This window comes from Panthera uncia, assembly GCF_023721935.1.
Source record: "Panthera uncia isolate 11264 chromosome A3 unlocalized genomic scaffold, Puncia_PCG_1.0 HiC_scaffold_12, whole genome shotgun sequence".
Classification (NCBI taxonomy): domain Eukaryota; kingdom Metazoa; phylum Chordata; class Mammalia; order Carnivora; family Felidae; genus Panthera; species Panthera uncia.
This window is the reverse complement of record NW_026057579.1, coordinates 33909778-33918828: the sequence shown is the minus strand read 5'-3', so window position 1 is coordinate 33918828 and position 9051 is coordinate 33909778.

Below are 9051 nucleotides of genomic sequence, written 5' to 3'. Positions count from 1 at the left end.
CCCGCCCGCCCCCCCTAGAGCTCAGCCCGTAGAGCCTAGGCCAAGTGGCCTCTGAGGGGTGGGAGGCCCCCCAAGTGCAGAGCCGCTGGGGGCAGGCGCTCCAAGGGAGACAGGAGGCCCTCAGGTGGCTTGTCCAGCACAGAAGGCTTGCCCGAGATGGTGGCTTTCTGCAGAGTTCACCCTCGTGTCCTCCGGGGGGACGCTAACGCTGGCTCTGCCAGAGACTGAAACAGAGTGTGATTTGTGCCAACCTCGGTGATGGAAATGCTCCCATCGTGGCCAGTGCGATCTCCGAACGTGGACGTGGGAAGACAGCACGCTCAGCTGCCATGAGCTCCACCGACCAGCCGCCCCACATGAGGCTCGCGGGACAGCCTGAGGCTTAGGGGGACACGTGTAAGAGTTAAGACGTGGACACTTCGGTTAACCCTGTGGTTAACTGTGTCTGGTTAAAGCCCAGCTCTGCTGACTAGCTGTGTGGCCTTGGGCGCGTTACAGAACCACTCTGGGCTTCTTACGTGAAGCGAGGACAGCCGTCGCGCCACGCTCGTTATAAGGATAACTGTCTGGTGGTGATAATCTGTACATAATGAGCTATTATTTTAGATGATGTAACTGAGGTCAAACACGGGGCTCTCCCGGCCAGCTCTGGTCTGGAAGGAGCACGTGAGAGGCTCACCCACCCCAAATCAAACACAGACACGCCTGCGCTTGACCCGACGCCCCCTCACTGCCGCTTTCTCTCTCCTCCCTCCGACACTTCTTCAAAGGGATGTCAGGCCGCCTCCATTTCCTGTCCTCCCGCCCACTGGTCCACCCGCTGCCCCCGTCAAGCCACCACGTCAGTTCTTGCCCACGTCACCGGTGGCCCCACTTTCCGATCCACGACACATTTCTCAATCATCCTCTTACTCAACTTTCCATTAGGACCTGCTGACCCCTCAGCCTCAGGGACATGTGTGTCCCTCGTTCCTCTCCTGCTTCTTTTCCCCATCTCTTTGCCTGGGTCATCCTTCTCTGCCTGGCCGATAAATGAGGGTGCCTCCAGCCTCAGACGGGGTCACGTGGCCCCTGCTCACCGCCGTGTGGGTAAGCTCGCCCACTCCCACGGTCTCTGCTGCTCTGTGTGTATCCCAGCTTCCCCCGGATTCCTCAGTCCGGGCTTCCCCTCGGCCCCCACAGCAACACCAGCGCAAGTCCGAACCAGCCCCGCCGGCCCGGTCAGAGACGCCTCCGGCTCAGCCCGTCCAAACCCGAGCTCCTGACTCCCTCTGTGACGGCATTAGAAGCCCGTGGACATTTCCACACACCCTGGCAGGCTGGCCCCCGGCCTCCTGCCCTAGATGGTGAGAGCAGAGGGGACAGGAGTGCATCTAGGTGTGCCCTGCCCCCGTGGATGGCCCAGTACAGAGTGGATGCTCTGAAAACACGCGTGGATGAGGGAACGGAGCTCCTGCCTGAGGGTTTTGAACAAGCCACGCCGGCCGCCATGGCAGGCACCACTCAGGGACTTGCAGTGGGGGTTCAGGAGGCCATCTGGCCTGTGGTGGGACTTGACAGTGAGCCTCACCTCCCGGGCGACAGAGTCGCCTCACGGTGCCCGCCCAGAGCTCCAGCACAGAGGAGCACGGTCAGCCCCTTCACCGTCTCACCATCTGTGGCCACTCCGGGCACAGGGTGACAAGGTCGATCCTCACTTGACCGTGTGCCCAGGAGAAGCCGCTGGCACCTTTTCTCTGCTTGTCGGGCTCTCTGCCTTCTCCCCACCTGCTGCCAAACTTCCACGTAGCCCTGCCCCGTGTGGAGCTGACTGCCAAGAAGAACCAGACTCTCAGGCCAGGCCATCAGGGAGGGGAGGGCCAGTGGGGGATGGGTACTGCCCCAGATCAAGGCCCCAGCTCTTCCCTCTGGCTTCCCCCTCTGCACTTCCTCTCACATGATGAGCCTCTCTCCCCATCATCCAGATTCCAATCACTGCAGCCAGTTTGGTGAACTTTCACCAATGAATTCACCTCGGGTTCCGTGTCCATTCATGCGACAGACATCTGTCCGGCACCCACTTTGTGTCATCGGGACCACCCCGGCACGCGCCTCCACGTTCCCCCTGTGCTGGCCTCTCCCGTTGTGCACGTGCGTGCGGTCCAGCACGTCTCACGTCTTGGGTCTACGGTCTTGTGCGTGCTCGATCCACCAGTTTAACAAGATGGCTTCGTACCGTTCTGTGCTGGGGCAGCGCTTGGCCCTGGTCGCACAGTAACCAATAACTCCACATGTCCCTGGCCTCAAGGAGGTCACTTCTGATCCTGTTTCCCTCTTCATCTGCCTGCCTTATTTAATCCCTAACCCCCTTTTCTGTGTCAAGCGCACTGCTGAGTCCTGGAGACCCTTCAGCATTAGGAAGAGTGTCGACATCTGACACGATCAGAGAATAAGACCGAGGGCTTTAAATGGAAAAGTAGGGCATAAAGTACAGACAAGATGCCATAGAAACTCCAAGCAGGAGAGGTCAGCATGGGCTGAGCAGTACAATAGAAACTGCAGGAGGGATTAGCATCAGGTTCCCCTTTAAAGAACAGAAAATAATAACAATGGCAGCTAATACTTACTGAGCGCTAACACTGTTCTGATCAATTTATGAGGACTGTCTTACCTAATTCTCACAATCACCCTACAACACAGGTGTTATTCTTGTTCTCATTTTGCAGACAAGAAACTGGGACACTCGGGAGTAATTGTCTTAAGGTTGGGCAGCTTGTAAACAGCAGAGCCAGGCCTTGAACCTATGCAGCCTGGCCTCCAATAGTGCTCTCAGACACCACCAAGAGGATCTGAGTGTATTAGCTATCTACAGCTGTGTAACAAATGTCCCCCCACTTAGCAGCCTGACACAACACAGAGTTGTCATCTTGCAGGTCCCACGGGTCGGGAATCTGGGACTGGCTTTTGGCCTCTCTTGAGCTGCAGTAAGATGAGAGCCCGTGTCCCCTCTGGGGGAGACTGGGGGAAGACTTGGTTCCTAGCTCGCTCTCGCGGTGACCGGCAGGCCTCAGGTCTCAGCTGGCTGTTGCTGGATTCCTCACCTCCTTGCCTCGTGGGCCTCTCCAAGGGGCAGCTCACACCACAGCAGCCACTCTGCTCAGAGCGAGGGAACAGGACAGAGGTCACCGTTGACTTGTATTCCAGTCACGGAAGCGACATCTCGTCGTTTTTGCCATTGTCTGTTGTCTTTTGACGAGAGGCAAGGTCATCGGATCTGGCCAACACCCAAGCGGATTGCAGTAGGGCACGGACACCGGAAGTGAGGGCCGTGGGCCACCTCAGAGGCCGCCCGCCACATCGGGCTAGCGGAGGAGACAGGCATCCACAAACAATGTGAGGCGTGAGCTCATTATCTACGCCCACCCCCCCCGCCCCGGTTCCTAACCCCAGAGATCCCAACTGTGTGTTCTTAAGTAAGAATAATAGTCTCGAAGTGAGCTAAAACTTGATTCCCAGCCTGAGAGAATTCTTCCTCCTGTTCTTCCCAGAAACTAAGTGCCAAATAAGACAAGCACTTCTTAAAGATCAGCGGCGCACTCGGCTATGTAAGGAAACACAAGTGTATTTGTATTTCGCTGGCGTCGGGCTCAAAACTTGGCAGCAGGTTTCACTCCCACGCCCTCGCCATACGACTTCGGGCGGCCCCCCTAGAGTGCTTCTCTCTATATCTTTTCCTCTTCTCTCCCACTGCCCGTTAAAGAGGAGGCACCCTGTGGCTCCAGGGCTAGAGTTTCTCCTTCCGTCATTTCCAAGCACCGCCATCAACGTCCCTTCTGAGAGCCCTTCGCACACAGGCCCGGTCACCACTCAAAGGCCATCCGTGGCTCCGAACTCAAGCCCGGAGTTCAAGACCTTCCATTCTGCAGCCCAAACCTGCTCCCCACGTAACGGTGGTCCAGTTAAGCTGGTCCATGTGCCTTGAATCTTCCCGTTCCCATGCCTCCGTTCACCCCATTTCCTAAGCCTTGAGTGTTTTTCCTGCTCCTCTTCACCTACTCAAATCCTGGCCACCCTTCACGGCCAAGTCCATTCCCCACCTTCTCAATGAACTTCTCCAAGACTCCTCCAGCAACCCAAGGCCAGGCCTGGCGGAAGGCAGTGCGTGTTCAACAAGGTCAGCTAAATAAAAACACTCATCAAGGGGCCCCTGGGTGGCTCAGTCGGTTGAGCTTCCGACTCTTGGTTTCAGCTCAGGTCATGATCTCACAGTTCGTGAGTTCAAAGCCCTCATCAGGCTGTGCTGATAGTGCAGAGCCTGCTTGAGATCTTTCTCTCTCTCTGCCCCTCCTGCTCTCTCTCTGTCTCTCTCTCTATCACCCTCTCCCAAATAAATAAACTTAAAAAAAAAAAAAAAATACTCATCAAAGCAAGGAAACCACTCCAGAAAAGTTGTCTGAGTTTTCCTCCCTAAACCTACAGCCTTGTCCTCATCACCACTACCTGCTTACTCCCGCCGGGGCACTTCTGGACTCAGCCTTCCGGCTCACCTGCACAACGTTCCCAACATCCTTCTGTATGACCGCTGGCCACCACCCAACCCCATGTCCTAAGAGACGGCTTTCTCCGGGCCCCACATATCTCCCGCTGCCCAGGTAATCCCAGTTAGACTAAGCACTTTCATCCGCTGAGTCTGATTCATCCCTGAATCCAGAGCAGGGCCCAGACACGGAAAACATGGTCGGGAATGGTGAAGAAGACGAAGAATGTTCATTGATAGGACTCCTGCATAAAACACACCAAAGGTGCTTCACTCGTTCTTTCTTTAGTGCTCAGAAATCCAAGGGTATCTTTCCACTTCAAAATCGAAGGACATAAACTCGGTACCATCCTGCCAGGGAGGAAAGCACGGGGATGCTCGAGGTCAACAGTGAACAACGGCCTCCTCTGTCATAGCTGTGGAGCCACTGAGGCGGTGCGTGCGAGGTCCCGAGATCCAACAGTCCAGGGTGAGACAGGCAGGCAGCAGACGGAGGTGCGGATGTGAGAGGCCGACGTGAAGCAGGCCCGCGGTGCGCACTGGGAGCATCGCACCCACACTCCCCGTGTCGGCGTGGCCCCCAAGGCTTCCAGGTGCCGCCTCCCGCTCCCCGGCCGCGGGACATGACACCCACATTACTCACTACACATTCACTCTTGAACTTTATATCCTGCTCTTCTCTTTTCGCACGTTGTTCAGAAATAAACGCTGGTGCCCACATTACATTTTGCTTTTAAACAGCCTGCCGCATGGGGCGCCGGGGTGGCTCCGTTGGTTAAGTGTCTGACTTCGGCTCAGGTCACGATCTCATGGTCCGTGGGTTCGAGCTCCTGTCGGGTTCTGTGTTGACAGAGCCTGAAGCCTGCTTCAAATTCTGTGTCTTCCTCTCTCTTTGCCCCTCCCCTGCTCATGCTCTCTCTCTCTCTCTCAAAAATAATGAATAAACATTAAAAAAAAAAATTAATAGCCTGCCACAGGGGAGATTCGCCTAGGGCTCTCGCAGCCACACCAGATGGGGTCCAGGCCATTTGCATGGAAGGCAGAAGTTAGAGCTAGTGGGAGCTGACAGGGAAGGGCACTGCCATCCCCGACCGGGGGCCTCGAAGGAAGTCTCTTGACTATTCTAAACTAAGGCTGGCTTTTCTAAAAAGCACCTTCTCTCAGGCTTTTCCATCTCAGGACCACTTTATATTCTTAAAAATTATCGAGCATCCCTAAGGAGCTTGTGTTCATGTGAGTTGTATTTGAAGATATTTACTGTACTGGAAATTAAAACTGAGAAAATCTTTGAATATTTTTCAATTTGTATCAAAAATCACAATATAGATTCATCACACATTGGCATACATTTTTACATTTTAAGAAAATAACTGCATTTTCCAAAGCAAAAATAACAGTGAGCAGAATGGCAACAGTTTATGCATTTCCCAAGCTCCCTAAGTGTCTGAATTAATGGAAGACAGCTGTATCCTCACATCTGCTTCTGCTTTCAATGTGCACATTATGCTGTTTTCGTTGAGGGACGTGAAGGAAAGTCAGCCTCAAATATATAGTTGGACAAGAGAGAACAACGTCGTGATGGCTTTTTCACGTCATTGTGGATGTTCTTCTTTGATAGTACACCAAAACTCAACATATGGTACTTCCTTTTTTTTTTTTTTTTTATGTGTGTATTTCTTTTGAGGGAGAGAGAGGAAGAGAGCAAGTGGGGGAGGGGTAGAGGGAGAGGAGAGAGAGAGAGAATCCCGAGCAGGCTCCAGCCTGTCAGCACAAAGCCAGCCGTGGGTCTCAATCCCACAAACTGCGAGATCACGACCTGAGCAGAAATCCGGAGTCAGACACTTAACCGGTTGAGCCACCCAGGCACCTGTTTGGTACTTTCTTGAAGGTTAGTTGCACTGTCAAATCTGAAACCATATCAGTTAATTTTTCAAACACCGTTGCATTGAAACCCACTGTAATATATTTTGGATATTTCTTTACCTGGTCAAGCATTTGCAACATCATGCATTCAACACTTGGGAAATACTGATTCATTGAGTTATGAGCATGTGTGATATGTTGACATATCTCCTTATACAACATCCATAAATCATAGCAATAACATAACCATTTAAGCTCATCAGAAAACTCTGAATTAGGAAGCTATCAAAGGAAGGAAGTCTCGAAGCAGTGGATACAAGTTTTCTAAAATTCTAATTTTCACTTGAAAGTTTCAATTTTTTTAAGTTTATTTATTTATTTTGAGATGGAGAGAAAGCACAAGTGGGGGGGGGGGGGGCGGACAGGGAGAGGGGGAGAGACGGAGAATCCCAAGCAGGCTCCCCACTGACAGCACGGAGCCTGGCATGGGACTTGAACCCATGAACTGTGAAATCATGACCTGAGCCCACATCAAGAGTCAGACGCGTAACCAACTGAGCCACCCAGGTGCCGCTTGAAAATTACAATTTTATAATTGGCAACAAATATTGTCAGATATTTTTCTTAAAGAAATAGACTCATTTCATTTATTTTCAGGTCTGAAACAACTGGGTTTGGCAGTGAGTTGTCCTTTTCATCAACACCGTGCTGTGCAGAAAGCCTGGACAAGAAACCCAGCCCCTCGCCGATGACCCGTGACGTTGGGCCACACGAAGCCATTCTGATCATTTAATTCCTTTTCATTTAACAACATTTTAAAAAATCAGTACGCTTCTTTCACCCTTGTTCGTTTTCTCTGAGGTGTGGGACAACAGCGAGACGGATGTTCCCGGCCATGGACCCCGGAGCCAGGTCGCAGCGTTGGAATCCCGGCTCTCTCATGGCTCTGCCACGTGAGTGGGTCCGGTTTCCGATTGCTCTCTGCCTCGGTTTCCTCGGCTGTACAATGGGCCTGCTTGGCGGTGCTGCTGTGGGGACCCAGCGAGCTCCTGATGACGACCTCACTAGAGGCAACTGTTGGCACTCGGCAGATGGGCCGGGCCCGGGGCCCTGAGCTCGGTGGGAGGGCCTCCGCAACCCGCCGGCTTTCCCACCCCCCCAGGCAGCACGTGGCCCCTGTCTCAGGTGACAGTGTGTCTAGGAATCTAGAAAAGTTCAACTACGGGCAGCCCTCCTGGCTCTCTCCTCCCCCTCCTGTCAGTGAGGAGAGAGAGGCCCGGCAACAGGGCCCCCGACACCTGAGTCTTGCGGGGCTGGGAGGAGATGGCGGCAGGCGACCTGCCATCATCACCTTCCGGCGGGGGCACGGGTGACAGTACGGGTGACCTGGGGGGGGTACCCACAGGCTCCGGTCCGGCAGCTGAGCACGAAGCAGGGATGCCCTGCATCTGGGGGAAGCTGTGCGGGAGCGGCCACCCCAGTAAGCACAGCCCCCACGCCGGGAAGGGGGCGCACCAGCCCGCCCAGCAAGGGCCTCCTCCTGTACCAGCCGTGAGGGACTCTCCCCCACTGCAGGGCAGGGCCAGACCCCATCCCACGAGGCACAGTGCTCCGGGACAGGCGTCAAGGCAAAGGGGAGGCGGGGCGGAGGACAGGCTGCTGACCATTTTGACTCAGACACTCCGAGAGGAGCGGAGTCGGCACAGGGGACTCAAACAGGAAGTACCTGCAAGATAGGTACTGACACCTGGAACCAAAGCACCCAGCACGCACTCACAGGTGACGTCTGGACCACCGGGCGCGGCCAGGGAGTACCCAGCAGCCGCTGGCTTTCTGTCCACGAGGTCCTTCAGGTGTGCTCTAACCTGAGTCCTGTCCTACCCGGGCCTTCCCTCTTGAGGAACTTTGGTGCCCCTCACCTTGCAGTGACCTTAGCACTCATCTGAATTTCTGTCACAAGAGAAGGTTGTCAACATTGCCTGCTGCTGTTTTCCTACTGATTGCACATTCTATATCCGATAAGGGGCTAATATCTGAGTATAAGGAGCTCAGGCCACTCAATAGCAAAAAGCAAACAAAAAAACAACAAAAAAGAAAAAAAATCCAGTTAAAAATGGGCAGAAGATCTGAATAGATGTTTTTCCAAAGAAGACCTACAGATGGCCCGCTGGTCCCCAGAAAGATGCTCTACATCATTAATCATCAGGGAAATGCAAATCAAAACCACAATAAGACATCACCTCACCCCTGTTTGAGTGGCTATCATCAAGAAGACTAGAAATAGCCAGTGTTGGCGAGGATGTGGCGAAAAGGGCGCCCTCGCAACCGCCACCTTTTTGGTGGGAATATAAATTGGTGTGGCCACTATGGAAAATGGTATGGAGGTACCTCAAAAAAATAGAACTGCCATATGATCCAGCAATTCCCCGTCTGCAGATTTATCCAAAGAAAATGAAAACGCCAGCTTCAAAGGATGCACCCCCATATTCTTTGCAGCATTATTATAATAGCCAAGGCATGGAAACCAATCTGAGTGTCCACTGATGGATGAATGGGTAAGGAAACTGTGGTATATCTATGTCATAGAATGTTATTCGGCCAAGAAAAGGGATGAAATTTTGCCATTTGCGACACGAGTGGACCTCAAGGGCATGATGCTAAGTGAAAAAATC